Genomic DNA, 16,464 nt, shown 5'->3' with positions numbered 1-16,464 from the left:
CATACTTTTTGCCTATTGTTTTAATTGCATTAATTTCTTGAGTTAAAACAGGGAAATTGAAGCTACTCTGTGTTTTCATTCGTAGGTAGAAAATTAGGTTTTAATTCTCCAATTGTTGTGACTGTTATCTGTACACCAGAGATCTACCTCGCAAGCACCAAACATGGAGTAACTACAGTTTCCCTTGCTCAAGACAGGGCCGGAACTAGGGGTAGGCAGAGTAGGCACGTGCCTAGGGTGCAAAGGTGGAGGGGCGCCAGGCACGTACTTACTCCTACCCCTAGTCCGGTCCCTTCTCTGCCGACCGCCCACTGTCCCATGCATGCGTCAATTCGCGCGTGCGCAGAAGCGTTTTTCACGCGTGCGCAGAAGCGCATTTTCGCACATGCGCAGAAGCGTATTTTCGCACATGCGCAGAAGCGTATTTTCGCGCATGCGCAGAAGCGCATTTTCACGCGTGCGCAGAAGCGCTCATACAGCCGGCGCAGCAGCCGGGCAGGCTGCCTAGGGCGCCTGCCCGCCTTGGCCCGGCTCTGGCTCAAGAGATAACACAAGCCACAGATTTCATCATTAAAACAATAGATATGTTCGACCCAGACTATTTATTGAAGGCCTGTTGAACAAGGAGGCATACTACTCTTTTAACTTAGACAACAACCCCTTTGATGCCCAGGGGTATTAGATAACTTTAGATAAAACTCATGACTTTATGGCTTTACCAGCAATCAAGTTAGTACTTTGCAATTTTCTCATTACCTTTGTACGCATTTATGGCTACAAGGATAATGAGAGATAAAGAAAAATACCATCCTATATATTTAACAGGTTTCTCTAAGTTAATTTAGTGCAGCATGTAGGAATCATTGTCCCACCTGAAGTCTACATCTCATACAGAATTTAGAAGTATAAAGGGCGGTTACAAACCAACAAAATACTGGGTTTTGTTATTCTGTAACCCTATCATGAAGCCACTGTAAAGGACTAATATATTTGGTTACAAACATTATGTAATTTCGAATTCAATCACAAATTAATGTCTTGCCATCAAGTTTGAATAAAAAGTTGAACAAAATGTTAATTACTTTGTTTCCAAGCCTAGAGCGAAATCATTTTATAGGCTTCCAGTGTGCAACATATACCAGTATTTTAAAAAGGTCCTTGGTGGCTATACTCAAACTTTTTTTTTTTTTTCTGACGTCTGATACACATTCACTGAAGCAGAGATTTTGAAATCGGTCTCCTTTACAAAGACATCTGAGGACTAAACCTATATACTATATATATTTTAGACAATTAGGTCTTTTTGTTGCTGTTGTCTATTCATTATCACTTTAAAGTGGCCTTATTTAGTATTTTTATGCTGTTTCTCTTCCCCCCACCTTTCCCTTATCAAGTTTTCCGACACGATTAGTCAAATATAAGGTGGAAACTATTTTGTTACAGTGCTGATGACATAGCCTCTTTGGCACAATCACAACAACAGAAATAGAAGAAAATTGAGGCTTATTGAGGCATTTGTACAGCAACCGGCCATTTATAATCCCTTATAAAGTAAGTCCGTAAGAATCTGTACAAAGGCAAATTGAGTGAAAAGAAACATTTTAGGAAACCATTCCTTTATTGGTTTTATTTTGAATATTAAGTATAATTGCTAGATAATTTTTACAAACAAATTGATGAAGTAATTGCTACTTTTCATTTATTTTTCTTTTATTGGAATATTAAACATGAACCCAACAACAGTGTGTATTCCCTGTCTTGTAGGACAAAAGTGCAGGTGGATCTCTCAGGATTATCAAATGGCTTTGTGTTAAGACATGCGTTACCTTTTGGGGACATTGTCGATGGTATTTGGACAGGGTGGAAATCCATTGTTATGATTTCTCATGACCAATCAGAGGTTTTTAGTGCCAGAATATTCTGTTACTTGACATACTAGAACACTTTGCTAACATAGTAAGTTTTGTGGAAAAAAGACACACGTCCATGAAGTTCAACCTTTTAACTCTATTTTAACCTGCCTAACTGCTAGTTGATCCAGAGGAAGGCAAAACACCCCATTTGAAGATTCTCCAATTGCCTCAGAGGGCAAAAAATTCCTTCCTGAACCCAAAATGGCAATCTGACCAGTACCTGGATCAACTTGTACTATGAGCTATTTCCCATAACCCTGTATTCCCTTACTTGCTTTAAATCCACCCAACCCCTTCCTAAAGCTATCTAATGTATCAGCCTGTACAACTGATTCATAGAGAGAATTCCACATCTTCAAAGCTCTCACTGTAAAAAAAAAAAAAACCCTTCTGAATATTTAGGTGGAAGCTCCTTTCTTCTAATCAGAATGGGTGTCCTTGCATCAGCTGGAAAGACCTACTGGTAAATAAAATATTAGAGAGATTATTATATGATCCCCTTTTATATTCATGCATAGTTATCATATCTCCAGTTAAGTGCCTCTCTCCAACGTGAACAACCCCAATTTGGGCAGTCTTTCCTCATACCTGAGTTTTCCATAACTTTTAGCAGCTTAGTTTATCTACAAGGACTCCAAGGTCCTTTTCCATTATTTTTACATCCCAGGTGCATGACTTTACATTAATCAACATTGAATCTCATTTGCCACTTAGCTGCCCAGATTGCCAGTTTGTCAAGATCATGTTGCAAGGATGCCACATCCTGGATGAAATTAATTGGGCTGGATAGTTTTGTGTCATCTGCAAACACAGATACTTTACTTACAATACCCTCCCCTAATTAATTTATGAATAAGTTATGAATACAAATGTACCCAATACTGAGCCCTGTGGGACCCTATGAAGAACCTTACTCCAAGTAGAGATTTTACCATTAACAACCACCCTCTGTACCCGATCCTGTAGCCAGTTTCCTATCCACGTGCTAACGACTTCATTAAGCCCAACAGACCTTAGTTTAGAAAGCAGTCGTTTGTGGGGCACAGTATCAAATGCTTTGCAAAATACAAACAGATCACATCTACTGCTCCACAACCGTCCAGCTTCTTACTTACCTCATCATAAAAAGTAATCAAATTTGTCTGACATGACCTATCCTTCATAAAGCCATGTTGATTGCTGCTCATAATGCCATGCACTAGGACGAAATTTTGAATGTGATCCTTAGCAAGCTTTCAAATAATTTGCCCACAACAAAGTTGCTGGCCTATAATTGCCAGGCTGAAACCTTTTTAAATATTGGAATGACTTTAGCTTTTCTACAATCCATAGGCACAATACCAGATGACAGCAAATCTGAGAAAATCAGAAATAGGGGCGGTCTACAACTGAACTAAGCTCTATTAGAACCCGGGGTGTATGCCATCTGGCCCTGGTGCCTTGTATACATTAATTTTTGTTAAAGCTTTATGAATCATATCTTGAGTCAGCCACTGACTAGATTGAGCTGAGCCAACAGTGCATATATGAAGTGAGGCTGGGAACTCAACTCCTCTATTGTATACACTGAATAAAAGAACTGATTTAGCACATTTGCCTTTTCTGTATCTGTTACAGCCATACTGGTACAATTATTTAAAGGAGCAACACTCTTATTGATTATTGCTTTCACTAAGGAAAAAAAGACTCTTCACTATATATTCTCTATATCCTAAATATTGGTGTGTTTGCTAAGATCCAGTTTAAGGGGCCGATTCATGAAGCTCGAGTGAAGGATTCGAAGTAAAAAAACTTCGAATTTCGAAGTGTTTTTTGGGCTACTTCGACCATCGAATGGGCTACTTCGACTACGACTTCGAATCGAACGATTCGAACTAAAAATCGTTCGACTATTCGACCATTCGATAGTCGAAGTACTGTCTCTTTAAGAAAAACTTCGACCCCCTACTTCGGCAGCTAAAAGCTACCGAAGTCAATGTAACCCTCGATATTCGACCCTTGATGAATCGGCCCCTAAAGGTTGCAACATAAGATAAGAATATACAGAAATAATGTTCATTAATATTACAGCTACTGCAATTACCTGTGACCATGAGTTACTTTACAAATTACATGTTATTTCACTCCTGGTTTAACTTTATAACAAATAGTGTTATATGATCAAAATATAGAAAAATAGCCGTTTGTGATTTTTGGCCAGCAGAATACAAATACAGAGCTAGATTGTTTATGGAAAGGAAATAATTTTACCTAACATAAATTGTACCTCCCATTGAGCTCCATAGGCAGCACACTTTATATTTCCCCATTGTGTTCTAGTGTGATTGATAGCAACAAAAAGTTTGTTAATGCTGTGATAATTGTGCTTTAAATATCTAATGTAAGAGGATGTGCTTATTAGTGTAAATTTATAAGTAACAAGTTCTGTAGCCAATGATAAGCTTTTATCTGCTGCAAGTGAAAAAAGGGGAAAAATCTGCTATAAACAAATACACTAGTGCAATTTCAGCCCTTGGGAAATCAACCCCATAGTGTCAGTGAAGTGCTCAGACTTTAGTTAATGTCACACAAGGAGATTATTCAACGTTTGACCATGACAAAAAACTAATCTGATTAGATTCGAGTTTTCGCGTCAATCCCATTCACCCGAACTTGAAAATTTAGATTTTTTTTTTTTTGTGAAAAATTAAATATTTCCTATTTTCTTAATATTCTAACCCCCAACTGAACAGACACTGAATTGAAGCAATCAGTTGGGAGCCTGTATGGTGGGGAGCCCGGGGTATACCCATAAATAGCAGAACCGAGTCTGAGGCGCATTAATCAAAGTCCGAATTTATCTCAATATTTTCAGAAAACGACTCTGACCAAATCCACACAGGGTTTTTCTCCTTATTTATCAATACACTTTTCAGAGAAAATTGTGAAAAAACCAAATCCTACGTATTTTTCAGATTTTCCACCCGATTTACTTCTGATTTTTGCCCGAAACCACAAAATCTTCGGATTATTGCATGAAACCCAGCGCAGATCAAAACAACTTTTGAACTTCTGCCATTGACTTATATGCAACCTCGGCAGGCCCGAGATGCCGGATTTTCGGATTCTGACTTTTTCCTTCCTGGGAGTATAATAAATCCCAGATTTTCCCGAATGTACATATTCTCCCTGGATTTATCATTCACTCTGTCCTTGGATGAACAGTTTTCACAATCTAGGGCATGGGAAGGTAATCGCCATTAACCCATCTGCATTATTATAGGGATCTTTACTGAAGCCGAGTGCTGAATTGTGACGGATGTCCTAAACCAGTGTCATTGAGGTGCTGTAGTAGTTACACTGTCCCTTGATTCTCAGGGACTCACGGTTAATGTATATAAATATGTAATGCTAAAATATTTTGCAGTGTCTTTGAAGAAATCAACATAAAGTTATGAAACTGAATTAAACTACAGTATGTGTGTTCCTGCAGTGGCTAGATGTTTTGTTTTCCTTCCTCTATACTGTATATCACTTCACAATGTTACTACTGTACAATACACAGAAAGGCTTTTTATTGAACAATACATAGTAGGCATTTAGTAAGTTTACTAAACTGTAAAGTTAATTGGTAGGCAGCAACTAAGCTGTAGCATTTGCAGGGAAATAGTTGAACTAAGAACATGCAGGCAGTATGGAGTGTTTATTGGTTGTTACCATGTTTGTTGGAGGGCTTAAGATGGAAGAAGTGTGTTCCTGATAATCAAATAATCCAAATTGTTAAAAATGATTTCCTTTTTCTCTGTAGTAATAAAACAGAACCTTGATCCCAACTAAGATATAATTAATCCTTATTGGAAGCAAAACCAGCTTATTGGGTTTATTCAATGTTTACATGATTTTCAAGTCGACTTAAGGTATAAAGATCCACATTACAGAAAAAATATGTTATCCAGAAACAACCAGGTCCCAAGCATTCTGGATAACAGGTCCCGTATTTATAAAATATGCTTTATTACCAGGTAGGGTTGCCACCTTCTTTAAAAAAATTTAACGGCCAGTGATGGGGGGCGGTAATGCCGTAATATGAAAAGGGATGGGCCACGGGTAAATAGGCAGGTTGTGCCGTAAAAAGGGGCGGAGCCGAGTGCAGCGTGATGCAAAAGGGGGCGGGCCCCATCGCAAGAGGGGCAGAAGACGAAGGAGGGGTAAGTTTCTGCAGGAGGGCCAAGGGCTTTTGTTATAGGTATTACAAATTACCGGCAGCTACATTGCCGGTAAATTTGTAATACCGGCCCTGGCAGGTATTTTACCGGCTAGGCCGGGTGGCAACCCTATTACAAGCAGGATTTGTGGAAAGGCCACCTAGGCCCGGGCCTAGGGCGGCAGGATTTTAGGGGGGCGACATGCTGCCCAACCACACCCACATTAGTTCAAAAACACTGGGGATGCGCTGGAGATACGATCATTTTTTAAATCCCCTTTGCTCCGGTCCAGATGATGAAAATTTGCACGAATAAAGGGGAGGGGGGGGCGACAAACGGCAGTGGGCCTAGGGGCGCCCACTATGTAAATCCAGCCCTCTTTATTATAAAAGTTAAGGAGCCTAAAATATTTTTGCAAAGGGTACACTACTGCCTATGCGTATATAGGTATGGGAGCTTTCATCCAGACCGGGTTTATTTGAATAAGGGATCTTTCCGTAATTTGGATCAACATAACATAAAAAAAAAACATTTAAACCATAACCAGCTACACTTGAAAAGATATTTATGTATTAAACATTTGTAGAAAGGTATAGTGAAATGTGGCACTATTTATCCTCTGACCTGCATTAATCAAATACACCACCAGATAGTGCTATAGTTCAACTTATCTCTGTTGAGGTCATTGGCACAACCACACGCAAAAAAAAATTTTACTTTAGCAGAAGTGTTGGTCCCTTTGGTTGTGTTCAGTACCAGACCCAGACTGACAATCTGTAGCTTCTGCAAATGCCAAAGGAGCTGCTATAAGATGCCATAGACAGTCACTGTTGGGCCTATAAAGTTTAGGCATCTGTGTATTTAAATTGCCTGCACTTATTTTGAATCTCAGTCCAGACCTGTCCTATACGGCGAGGCCCATTTATCAAAGTCCGACGTTATCTCAATATTTTCTGTAACAACCCCAACCAAATTCGCGCAGGTTTTTTCTCTTTATTTATCAATACACTTTCACGAACATTTTGTTTGTGGGAAAAAAAATTTTTAAAAAATTTTGAAAAAAAAAATAATTTCTTTCTGATTTTCCACCCGAAAACTCATCTTTTCAGATTTTTGCCCGAAAACCACAAAATCTTCGGATTATTGCACGAAACTCAGCGCAGATCAAGAAATCTTTGGGACTTCTCCCATTGACTTTTATGCAACCTCGGAGGTCTGAAATGCCGTATTTTCGGGTTCAGACTTTTTCCATCCTCAGGGTATAATAAATCCCGAAAAATGTGTGTTTTTTTTTCAACCAAAAATGTGGATTTTATACTAAAGAAACACAAATTGTTCGGATTTCTGGCATTCGAAGTTTAGTAAATAACCCCCTATATCTACATTTTTATGTATGTTGTTGTGGGGAGGAAGTTCTTTGCTGTTAGAATAATACAATCTATTGTCTCTGGTTTAGTGGCCTATAGCAAGCCATACACAGGCTGATAAAAGCTCCCCACTTGGGAACTCCAACCCAGAATGGCAGCAAATAACTTCTTCCAGAAATAATATGTGGGGATTTATTTATTTTTTCTGCATCCTGTTCCTGACAGTCCAGGGTATAGGAGGGTTCTTGGGAGCTACTTGTGTTGTTATTGCTACAGATAAAATCACACATATTCCTTAGTATCAGGGCTGGTCCTGCCACAAGGCATGGTGAGAACCTTGACTCAGACTCAGTGTGCAGCAGGATACCAGACAGGGCTAGAACTAGGGGTAGGAAGGGTACATTGGCATAACTATAGAGAAAGCAGACTCCTCGACTGCAGGAGATCTAAGGAACAGGGGGGCCCAAACGCTGGTCTGTTTCCTATATATTTAAAGGGGAAAAAGTCTGAAATAGAATAAGGCTAGAAATGCTGTATTTTGTATACTAAACATAAACATGAACTTACTGCACCACAAGCCTAATCAAACAAAGTTGGCCACAGGCGGTCAACATCTTGTAACTTTGCAGGACCAAGACTGTGCACATGCTCAGTGTGGTCTGGGCTGCTTAGGGATCGTCATAAATTAACAGCACAAAAAATAAACAGCACAAGTCAAATAATAGCACTGCGTATCTTGACAGCGCTATATAAATAAATGATGATGATGATGATAATATCTGCCAGAAACTGATACAGCCAGACTAATTAATAATCAGAATATGCAGACTGCACTGGTTCTGTGTTGTCACGTAATCTAATGTGGATTTTATAGTTTTTGTATTGTTTAATACAAACTGTATCCAACTCTGCAGAACCAGTGGCTGCAGCAAAATAATCCTCCAAATAGAATCCCAGTTTATCTGTTTAAATCTGGATCCATGATCTTTTTCCCTGCAGCTCGAGTTGAAAACAGTAACGGGGATGTAAAGGCAAAAATAAAATCCTTTTTAAATTATTTGGATCTTGTTGAACTCAATTCATTGATAGAGTCCTGGAGGTTAAGTCCTCTTTTTTCACGTTTGATATTCAAAAATAAAATCCAATACAAATCTCTACACATTCGCTGACTGCTCAACAGGGAAACAAACAAAGCTGCTTGAGTTCAGCATGGCTGGAAAGTAAGGTGGGGCTCCCCCTGCTGTTCATAAGTATGCTTGTTTCCCTGCAGAGCAGTTAGGGACTTTCAATGCATGCAGTCAGGTTTCTTATAAAAAAAGGTACACATTTTTTAATTAAAGTATATTGGAAATAGGTGTCTTTTTCATTAAAGAAAGTAAATATGTGATTTTATTTTTTTGCCTTTACATGCCCTTTAAAAGAATACTCACTCCACAGCTGCTCTTTTACCTTCTCTGATGCAAGCAGCCGGAGGACGCGATTGGGCTAGTGGATTGAGGGGGGGGGGCTGGAGCTGCAGTGTGCTGGTCCCCTCTGAGGTTTTTTGCAGGGGGAAAATCAATCAACTTTGTAACAGCACTGACAGGGTAGGTGGCTAGGGCAGAACTTAAAAGGGGCGCTATTTGGGTGGGGAAAATAGCAAAGTTCATCAGTACCATCTCTGCACAGAGCACTCAGAATGGGGGGGGGGTTGATGGGAGCTGTGGCTTTGGCAACCAGTGGGCATGGGGTTGGGTCTAACCTGTGGTGATGGGGAATCATGTCTGGTGGATGGTTGCAAGGGAAAAGGGGATCAGGTCTAGCAGCTAGTTGCAAGGGGTGAAGGCGGATTGGGTCTGGTGGCTGGTTGTGGGAGGTGATGGGGCATTGGTCAGGTGGCTAGCTGGGAGGAGAAAGGGGGATCTGCAGTGCATGACTTGAACAGGTGGATGGGGGCAGCGGGCTGGAGCTGGCCTCTGGTGCCGGTAGCTGCCAGCTCTTATACCAGGGCAGAAAAAAAGGCACCCCTGATAACTTTAAGAGCCGGGGTCAGTTTTTCTTACTGAAAATTTGGCTCTTCTGGTGCATGAAGGGCAATAGCATTTTCTAAACTAGCCATATGCCCCACCCCAAGCCAAGTGCAGAAAAGCTAATAGTGGTGGCAGCATTGGGAAAGCTGCTTCAGGGTGGCACAGGGAACAGAATTGCTCCTCAATACTATCTACAGTATATGATACAGTATCAGCACTGCTGCATTTTTATAATACCAATCTATTGTTGACTAGCAAATAAAATCCTGGTGCATTTAACATCAAATTACAAAGAAAAATCAAATAATACAGGCTGTGAATGCCCACATTTGCTTGAGACAGGAATTGTATTTTAATGTTTCATGGTTTCATCATAAAATAAACTGTATTGTACAAGAGGTAACTGTCACAGGCTCAAAGTGAGACTCTAGTCATGCTTGCTTGTAGCACTCCAGTCAATGTCTGCCATCTGCTCATCTACACAGACACCTTTTTTCTTTTAGACACAGTTCAGTGGAGAGCTATGTCAGAGTCAGAGTAGGCTAGTAGCCTATGTGAGTGGCAACTTGAATCATTCACTGTTCTGAACCTACAACAGAATCCACCTTTCTGCAAAGGTGTAAAAAAATTGGGTTAAATGTATGTACGCTTAACTTGATTTATATAGCGCTACTAGGATACACAGCGGAGTGAAATACACAGCATTTACATTATAAAGCAGGTTATTATAAACGAATACACACACAAACACTCAATTCTTTGCAGATGTAAATATCCTGGCAGCTCACTCACTTAAATACAAACATAAGAGTGAATGTTCTGTACACAAACTAAGTTATATATTTCTCTATACAAGGTTATATCAATGTAAAACAAATATGAATTCAGAATAGGCAGCATCCAACAAGCACTAACATTTAGCCTTTAATTTTGCAGAAAATTCTACAGCAGAGTAAATGACCCAGATGTTTTGTTTACTTATGCCAAATACAAACTACAGGGTGTGTAAGGTTTGAGAAAAAAGCCCCGGCTATTAAGAGCAGTTGCTAGTATCATTGTATAGGGTTCTGCTGGAAATGATAACTGGCAGTTTCCATATGAGCGCCTGCAGGCCAGGAAAAGCATTTTTCCTTTAGATGTCTTTATCTTGGACACATCTGGAGCAGCGATCTCTCAAATCTTACTCGCTGCAGCACAAAAATTCTTCTAAACTGTTTTATGTCGGTTCAAGAAAAGAGCTCATAGAGAATAAAAAAAAAAAAAAAGACTTTCTGGCACCAAAAACTTCTCCCAAATATACAGCATAGAGCACATCATTGTGACCTTAGCCTGCACTATAGTTTCCACTAGAGAAAGCAATATCTTTATTAATAATAATCTTTTTTTTTCTTTATTACTGTTGTCTGAAAATGATCAAACTTTATTGCTCTCTGACACCTACTGTATGGGAAACAAAGCTGAACAAGATCCCTTTTCGAATGTCTATGCAAAATGACTGATACCTTATTTTTCTGATTATTATATACTATTAAAAAAAAAATACACCCAAGATACCCTTGGTAATTATTGGTAGTTTTATCCTTAAGATTAAAGCAGAGTTCTGATCTTGGTCAGTACAGTACAATTAATAAAATTTTAATAAGAGAAAGTCTCCTGCTTAATCAGTTCAACTCAAACAACCATGAAATCAGACTTATACCTTAATCAACACCCAGATAAGTAACAACTTAATTAATAGTATATATAGCAACCCAGTAGGAACCACCAGTGGTTATTCACTTGATATATGGATTTTAAAGTGCAGTGCAGGTTGATTAAAAACAGATCATCCAACTAAATCAATTTAAATATTAATTGAAACCAATCCCACAATTATTAACAATAATTAAAAAGGTCCCCTCATAGGGTTTTATCCCTATTAAGTTAATGTGCTACATGGTTTCTCCAATCAGTTATTAAAAAACAATTGATTTGATTAAAGCATAAGGCAGGACTTTAAACAATTAAGTGGTTAATTCATATATGTTTTCCAGCTGGGATTTCTGCTCTCTTTGCCTGTACGATCTTCCCACATTAATTCCTATGTAATGAGCCCAGTTTCCTTCAGCATGGTACTGAGTTGCGCCATGTAATACAATGGTTGTGTCAGAGCAAGGGAAGGATACATTATAAAGGCACCACTTAATACAATGGTCGTGTTAGAGCACACACATATATACTGTGTATATATATATATATATATATACTGTATATATATATATATATATATATATATATATTTAAAATTGATTCTTCTAAATTTTTATGGTGGGTGAATGAATTACAAGTATTAATGCTGGAACTATTTATTTTAAAAGGTCTCATGAATTTGTCTTTTTAATGCTTTTTTTAAATATAATTTTACATATACATTTTAATCCTCTATTAACATCAGTATCCTTCAGAAAGCCACATGCCCCAACCCGCTCTCACTTTTGTTTTGACCTGTTAACTAAATTGAATGTGCATGTGCACTTGGAGCCTTCCATAATGCGATGCCGCACAAGCGATGTAAATCCGGAGCTTCCATATATGTTGAACATCATATGGGCTGCAGAGAGAGCCTGTGCGCTGGAGTCATTTGTGGCTCGCGCTGAAGAAACAGAAGACCTGCTGGGCTTTTTTATACTGTGATTCTTGACGCTTCCTGGCACAGGTACAGATGGAGGCCTTGGTTGGGGGCAATATTGATGCTGGCAAAAAAGGCAAAGGCTGCTGGCACTGGTACAGATGGGGGGTTTGGCCCCTTTGGGGAAATATTTATGACTAATGGGCAATGGCAGCTGGCAAAGGTACAGATGGAGGCCTTGGACCTTGGGGGCAATCTTGGGGGCAATATTTATGGCTAATGGGCAATGGCAGCTGGCACAAGTATGGATGGGGGGCTTGGGTGCAATATTGATGGCTAATGGGCAATGGCTACTGGCAAAGATACAGATGGAGGCCTTGGACCTTGGGGGCAATATTGATGGCTAATGGGCAATGGCTGCTGGCACAGGTACAGCTGGGTGCAATATTTATGGCTTGTTGTGGATATGTTAAAATGTGATTTAATATGTTGTAAGCTTAATTTAAAAAAATGTAATGGTAAGGTGGGAAATGGTAATGCAGGATGGGGGGGGGGGTCACTGATTGATGAAGCCCTTGCCTAGGGTGCCAAACTACCTTGGCCCGGCCCTGGCTGTGTTTGATTCTTTTGACTTGCAATGGTAAGTACATTTCTCCACTGCTAAAGGGCCACAGTTAGGATACCCCTTGCAGAGCATTAAATGGTTAACACTACATTAAAATGGATTGATCAGCTCTACAGGTTTTTTCTTTACAACTATGTAGAAGCACTCAGAGACTAACACCTGTTTTCCTCTCTTGAATTTCAGTGCAGGTGTGGTATAAAGTACTTCTTACCTGGAATGTACCAAACCCCCAGGCCAGTTATCCAGTCAGCTCATCATTACTTGGCGTGAAAGCAGTCAACCTTGAAATGCATCAGGGCTGGCAATATGAGAAGTCATGGCGATTGACATGAATAACCAGATCCCTGAAACAAAGCATTTGTCTATGAAGCCTTTTATTTTTTACCTCGTGGGGTTTTGTGTCAATATGGATGTGAAATATAAGAGCATATCAGGCAACATTCTGAACAAAAGTTAATGAAGAATGTTAGAAAACATTACCCTGGTATTTATGGGTTGCATACCGGGCAAAAACATGAATGATATCAGCTTAAGAAAACATGTGCATAAAATAAGTGAAGGAATAAAAATAGAGTTTGTGTTGGAGCAAATGTTGTGCTTCCCAGTGTAGTTTCAGCCAGAAAAATATGTTACTATGGCCATTAAAGCCAACCAGATTTATGGCTGAAACAGGGAAAACTTCTGGGGTAAATTACAGAGATCCTATTGTTTGGTGGTCTTGACAAAAAGTAAGTGTATAAGAAATATATACAGGTATGGGATCAGTAATCCAGAAACCCGTTATCCAAAAAGCTTCGAATTACAGATCTCCCATAGACTCAATTTTATCCAAATAATACAATTTTTTCTTTAAAAATGTAATTTCCTTTTTCTCTGTAATATTAAAACTGTAGCTTGTACTTGATTCAAACTAAGATATAATTAACCCTTATTGGAAGCAAAATCAGCCTATTGTTTTTTTTATAAGGTTTATATGATTTTCTAGTAGACTTAAGGTATGAAGATCCAAATTATGGAAAGATCTGTTAACCCCAGGTCTCAAGCATTCTGGATAACAGGTAATGCAAAAAAGGGGGAGCACTTCAAGGCTAAGTAAAAATATATTTAAGTACAATGCAAGTGCTACTGATCTGGCCAAATTAACTAAAAACAGAGAAAAAGAAGGGGGGTTGATCAATGCACATTCCCTGGTCCCGTCTCATAAGTAATCCAGTATCTATGCAAGTGCATGTGTTTACAAAAACAGGGGTTTTTAGTTACAAAGTAACTGGATAACAGGTCCCATACCTGTAGTGTAGTATGTTATGATCAAGGTATGCACAATTGTACAGGTTTATGATCCATTAAAGGGGAAGGAAACCTAGTCGGCGCAAACCCCCACCCCCCTCCCGTTTGTTGCCCACCCTCCCTCCTCCCCCCTGGCCTACCCGTCCCGCTGGGCAAATGCCCCTAACTTGTTACTTACCCTTCTGCGCAGGTCCAGTCCAGGGAGTTCACAGACGACATCTTCTTCCACGCGATCTTCTTCCTGCTTTGCGCCGACTAGGTTTCCTTCCCCTTTAAGGTCTAATCCTAATTAGTCTTTATTGGAGGCAAAACAAGGCAATTGGGGTTATTAATGTTTAAATGTTTTTTTAGTAGACTTATAGTTTAGAGATTCTAATTATGGAAAGACCCCTTATCCAGAAAACCCCTGGATAAGAGGTCCCCTATATTTATGATTATGTGACAAGTGATGATTGTGCGACTACAATAATTGTGTATGCCAAAAGCGCACTGTGCTAACCATGCATGTGCAATGAGTGCTGTAACTGTACCAGTATTCAGTGTATGATGCTGCAAACTTGGTGAACCAAACTTCCTACTAGAGAGTAAATAACGCAGGCCAAACCAATATGTCACTGACAGAGATCACAATAGGAGGTAATAACAGGCAGTGTCAGACTGGGCCGGCAGGACACCTGGAAAAACCCGGTAGGCCCCAGCCCTGATGGGCCACCAGACCACCTCTCCCAATCTGCTAGCCCTACAAAAAAAACAATTTGTGGTGGAGCCCAGTGCCGTTCGCGCATCGGCTCCATATGAGAGGGGCCCCGGGGTTTGTAACCTGGTGGGCTTCATGTGCGGCATAGCAGAAGGGGCGCAGAGTGGTCCGACCCTGATCACAGACCAAAGCATATTGGAGAAAGGCAAGAAAAATTGCGCAGTAATTTTATGAAAACAAAATTTTCCCTATTACCATGTAGGCTAATTATACAATCAAAGATATAAACAAGCGTGGTATTAATTCTAGTAGCTACGAATGTTTTATGTGGTACACACCACGCTCCCTTACGAGAAACATGAAAATAAACCTAAAATGTTCACAGAGATGGTGTAGTACCACTAGTGAACACTGTAAATGGTGGCAAGTAAGAGCTGAGGAAGACATGTCTCGAATACCTTTATTTATTTTCCCCGTTAATGAAAAAAATTTTTTTAGCGCCATTGAAAATTAATAGAACAATGTGATTCTCGCTGGCGTGAAACTTTTTTTTCTGTGAAAAATGCGTGCAGGAATATTCTTACACAGATTCTTCTTAAAGGGGAACTATCACGAAAATGAATTATAAGCTTCATCATACTGAACTAAGAAACTTTCTAAATATAATCAACTAAAAATTCTGTACCGTATCTGAAAGAATCAAGTTTATATTCACTATCCCTCTCTCGGCACCTGTTATAATAAATATAAACCTTTATATCGGACAGTCGCTGTTTATTTTGTTGATTGTTTTTATGAGTGTCAAGCCCTTCAGTTTGCGCTTTGAATCAAGTGGATCACATGGATTTATAAAAGGGGTGTTAAGCAGGGAGAAGTGAATACAAGACTAAGCACGAAGATTCACCATGGTATTATTTGGAACATTTTGCTTGGGGCCTTTCTGTTTGGTGTGAATGTAAATAAACAGGACCTAAGACAGAATATACATTGTACATACATTACAGAATCATGGTTTTATGATTTTTCATCCTTATTTTTTGGTGGCGTAATGTACAGATTCCCTTAAAGGGATACTGTCATGGGAAAAAATTTTTTTTCAAAATGAATCAGTTAATGGTGCTGCTCCAGCAGAATTCTGCACTGAAATACATTTCTCAAAAGAGCAAACTGATTTTTTTTTATTCAATTTTGAAATCTGACTTGGGTCTAGACATTTTGTCAATTTCCCAGCTGCCCCCAGTCATGTGACTTGTGCCTGCACTTTAGGAGAGAAATGCTTTCTGGCAGGCTGCTGTTTTTCCTTCTCAATGTAACTGAATGTGTCTCAGTGGGACATGGGTTTTTACTATTGAGTGTTGTTCTTAGATCTACCAGGCAGCTGTTATCTTGTGTTAGGGAGCTGTTATCTTCCCATTGTTCTTTTGTTTGGCTTCTGGGGGGGGGGGAGGGGGAAAGGGAGGGGTGCTATCACTCCAGCTTGCAGTACAGCAGTAAAGAGTGATTGAAGTTTATCAGAGCACAAGTCACATGGCTTGGGGCAGCTGGGAAATTGACAATAGCCTAGGGGCCCATTGTGATCAATGGGTTCCACACTGGGAAGGCTGGGAGTGGAAGGCTGGCAAGCAGCTTGTGTGTGTGCCTGGATACACTGAGATCTATTGATGCCCCTGGTGCATGTCAGACCTGACCCAGCATAGAGAGCTTGGGTACACGTGCCTGGTTCTGCACACATCCGGACCCAGCAGTAGACTAGAAGTGGACCCTATATGGATGC

The sequence above is a fragment of the Xenopus laevis genome, chromosome 6S (assembly GCF_017654675.1).
Source record: "Xenopus laevis strain J_2021 chromosome 6S, Xenopus_laevis_v10.1, whole genome shotgun sequence".
NCBI classification, from domain to species: domain Eukaryota; kingdom Metazoa; phylum Chordata; class Amphibia; order Anura; family Pipidae; genus Xenopus; species Xenopus laevis.
The sequence above is the reverse complement of the archived record's forward strand: the minus strand, read 5'-3'. Positions refer to the sequence as shown.